The sequence below is a fragment of the Sapajus apella genome, unplaced genomic scaffold, assembly GCF_009761245.1.
Source record: "Sapajus apella isolate SASKATOON/1434 unplaced genomic scaffold, GSC_monkey_1.0 scaffold5919, whole genome shotgun sequence".
In the NCBI taxonomy this organism is placed as follows: Eukaryota; Metazoa; Chordata; class Mammalia; order Primates; family Cebidae; genus Sapajus; species Sapajus apella.
The window spans coordinates 1-4079 of NW_022442843.1; the positions used below are offsets into that span (position 1 = coordinate 1).

Below are 4079 nucleotides of genomic sequence, written 5' to 3' on the forward strand. Positions count from 1 at the left end.
ACTCTTCCAAAAAAAATCTGCCTATACCTGCATAAAGACTTCGTAGCAGCTTCCTCTAAAGAGTTAAGAGTAGTAAAAAACCTAACGTTTGGGCTGGGTACAGTGACTCGCTCATGCTGTAATCCCAGCATTTTGGGAGGCCAAGATGGGCGGATCACCTGAGGTCAGGAGTTTGAGACCAGCTTGGCCAACATGGTGAAACCCTGTTTCTACTAAACATACAAAAATTGGCCAGGTACAGGGGCAGGTACCTGTAATCCCAGCTACTCAGGAGGCTGAGGCAGGGGAATCACTTGAACCTGGGAGGTGGAGATACAGTGAGCCGAGATCGCCCCACTACACTATGGCTGCCTGGTGACACAGTGAGATTTGTCTCAAAAAAAAAAAAAAAAAAAAAAAAAATCAAAACAGAAAAAACAAAACCTAATGTTCCGTAGGAGGGTGGATAAACTTCAGTTACCCAAGTAACAAGCAACGGTGATAACAAAGGCACTAGAGTTACAGGAATAATGCTCAGATTACTGAACAAAAAAATGCAGCTGAAGGAAGATAGAAATAATAGAATTTTAAAATAATACTATATATACATTTATAAATGTAGTAAAAACTTATATATAGCACTGAAAACTGAATTTGTGAATTTAATTCCCTACTTAAAGGAGAAGGTAAGAGCACTGGGAAGGGTACAAAAGGGACCTCAATTCTACCTATAATCTGTATCTTTAGAACAACTAACAGAAGATAGATGCACACCCTATGCCCTAGATGCTAAATCAAATAGGTGTCTATGGCTACAACCCATTAAAGTTTATGTGTGGGGAAAAATAAAGTGGGTAGGCTAGGTGCGGCAGTTCACTCCCGTAATCCCAGCACTTTGGGAGGCCGAGGTGGGTGGATCACGAGGTCAGGAGTTCAAGACCAGCCTGGCCAAGATGGTGAAACCCAATCCCTACTAAAAATACAAACAATTAGCCAGGTGTGGTGGTGGGCACCTGTAATCACAGCTACTCAGGAGACTGAGGCAGAGAACTACTTGAACCCGGGAGGCAGAGGTTGCAGTGAGCCGAGATTGCACCATTGCACTCCAGCAGCCTGGGCCACAGCGAGGCTCCATCTCAAAAACAAAAAAAGAAGAAAGTGAAATAAAGTGGGTCACTCCTCTACTCTTGAAACAAGCTGCACACACCTTTTTCTCATTAGAAGGCAAGTATGACACAATAGTAATTATACTTATATAGTGTTTGCTGTGTGCCAAACAATAATTCTAAGGATTTTATAGTCATTATTTCATTTAATCTTTGACTAAATACTTCCGCGAAGTTTTACTCACATTTAACAGATCACAACACTGAGCATGCTATGGTCATATCACTCTAACTAGTAAGGGCTAGAGCCTGGCCCTAAAGCTTGGCCGTCCAAGTCCAGAGTCCTTATCTTTATTCACTATCTAAACCTTTGCTATTATAGGGATGCTTGTACCAAAGGCTAATACAAGAAGATGGATAAACCTGGTCCTCATACATAAGTTCATTTACCAGGACTGTCAACTTAATGTAAGGATTTGGAGCAATGTAAAAAACAAACTTTTACAGTAATACTGATTTTGCTCCTGTGGCTGTTTCAGATTCTAAACCTCAGCCACTCTCCTTTTTGGAAGGAAATCTGATAAGAAATAATACGTAAGTTAACGTGCTCTTTAATGTCAAAGATAATACACATTTGAAAAACAAAACATCAAATGCAACTACAGAAATCTTACCCTTTTACTTCTGGACAGTCCGAACCGTGTCACAGTGCCAAACTGGGAGAAATAGGAAAAGATCTGGGTTTCCTCAAGTAAGTTAGGCAGGTGGCGCACATAGACGACTCCAGGAGTAAGTTGTTCTCATTTTTTTCGCTGAAAACATAAAGACCAGGTAAATTAAGTATTCTTTTCTTTTCTTTTCTTTTCTTTTCTTTTTTTTTGAGACGGAGTTTCCCTCTTGTTGCCCAGGCTGGAGTGTAGTGGCCCGATCTCGGCTCACTGCAACCTCCGCCTCTCAGGTTCAAGCAATTCTCCTGCCTCAGCCTCCAGAGTAGCTGGGATTAAAGGCGCCTGCCACCACGCCCCGCTATTTTTTTGTATTTTTAGTAGAGACGGGGTTTCACCATGTTGGCCAGGATGGTCTCGAACTCCTGACCTCAGATGAGCCACCCTCCTCGGCCTCCCGAAGTGCTGGGATTACAGGTGTGAGCCACAGCGCCCGGCTAAAGATTTTTAAAATAAGAAAATCACATTGCAACAAAGCTTGCAAAACTCCTAGTCCTAGCCCTCGGCCCAAAAACCTACTCTGCATTTCCACTTACCACAGCAGTAATTAAAGAACTGGCTGTTTAATGTCTCTACCCACAAGGGCCGTGGCTGAGCAGTAGTCGACTGTCTTTCCAGACTGGCACCCCACCACTCAGTAAAATGTCAGAGCTCAATAACTATGTCAATCAGCGGATAAGCAAGGACATCTCTGAACAAGCCATTTTAGATCTTCTGCCCGGAGAACGCTACATAACTGTACCCTTCACTTTGGATGCACACTGTTTACTCGCACTTCATCGAAAACGTTTCCAGACGACTGTTAACTCTCACAGTACAGATGAGCCTTTCAGCGTCTCAGTCGTCACACCCTTACCTCTGTAACAAGAACGTCTAAGTTTCCCGGTGCATTTTATGCTAAAAACCACAGAAAGTATAAGGGATGTCAGGGGCCCTAGTCAGCAAGTGCAACTTGGCAAATAAAGTATTTTAGTAACTCTCAGATCTCCAACCCGGCATACAGACCTCCCGAAAATGATAAGTCTGGGGCCCCCATTTTCGGATGCAACGCGGCAGTGACAGCTCTAACCCGGAGATAACCTGCGGTATGGGAGCCCATTCCCTCCAGCTGGCTCCTTCCTCCGCTTCGGTCACCCCAATACCTCCCCCTTACTCTCCACATGAAGGCCCCAAGTCTTCAGCGGCCAAACCCCTCCATAATGTACTGACCGGCGTAGACCCTTTCGTCTGGGAAACCGTGGCCTGCAAGCTCAAGAGGTCGGTCCCTGATTCAGGTGAATCCGGTTGGGAGACCCTGGAGGTAAGGAAGGCGAGCGCGAAGGCAAGAGGAGCCGGGCCGGGAACTGCGCGACCCCAGAAACCCCCTAGACCCGGTGCGTCTCCCCTACGCGCAGCCTGGGCTAGGGCGCCTGCTCACCTGGGTTACGCGCTTGCGAACCTGCGCCACCTCCTTTTGAAACTCGACATCTTCTTGCGGGTTAAGCGACAAGACCGGCGCGGCCGGACCAGAAAACGCCGCCATGCCAAAAGCTGCCAACACTAACTCCACGCGGCCCTCCCGGAAACGTCTGGCTCCCGAGTCCTCCGAGGTGGAAGTAGAATCAGGACCCGGGTGCCGCGAACCGCGGGGGAAGGCGTGTCGAGGGACGCGGAGGGCCCAGAGTCGGGCCCCGGGTTGGAGCTCAGAGGTGCGGCGGAGCCGGGACTGGGCACAGGGGTCGGGGAGGCAAGGGGACGGGGTATAAAATGCGCCGGGGCAAGGGCGGGGACACGAGGCGTGGCGAGGGGCGGGGCCCCCGGCGTGAGGCAAGCGGAGGGCGGGGCAGGGGGCGTGGCGAGGCGTGGATTGGCTTCGCTTAAGAGCGCCTGAAACCAGCCGGGCGCGGCAGCGCGGGCCTGGAATCTCAGCTACTCCGGAGGCAGAGGCGGGAGTGTGCGGGGAGGCAGGATCGCCCCATTACACTGCGGCCTGGGTGACACCCAGACTCGGTCTCAAAAAAAAAAAGTGCGTGAAACAATTACATTCACGCCTACTTTCAAAGGAGGTCTAAAATAAATTTCAAAACAATAGCTGTGCCCTGGACATGCTCCTCCCATTCCTTAATTTGCTTATTTATTTATTCTTTTCATTGAGAGGATGTTTCTCTCCTGTTGCTCAGGCTGGAGGGCAATGGTGCGATCTCGGCTCACCACAATCTCCGCCTTCCGGGTTCAAGTGATTCTCCTGCCTCAGCCTCCCGAGCAGCTGGGATCCTAGGAGCCCGCCACC

General features: G+C 48.7%; 1 long non-coding RNA gene across 1 annotated transcript; it reads right to left on the reverse strand.

The window, feature by feature from the left end:
• Positions 1-1680: 1680 nt before the first annotated feature.
• On the reverse strand, positions 1681-3352 carry LOC116547973. The gene is made up of 2 exons (XR_004267252.1): positions 3228-3352; positions 1681-1897 (listed from the first exon to the last, which is right to left on the reverse strand). It is a non-coding gene; the product is annotated as an uncharacterized LOC116547973 (long non-coding RNA).
• Positions 3353-4079: the final 727 nt, after the last annotated feature.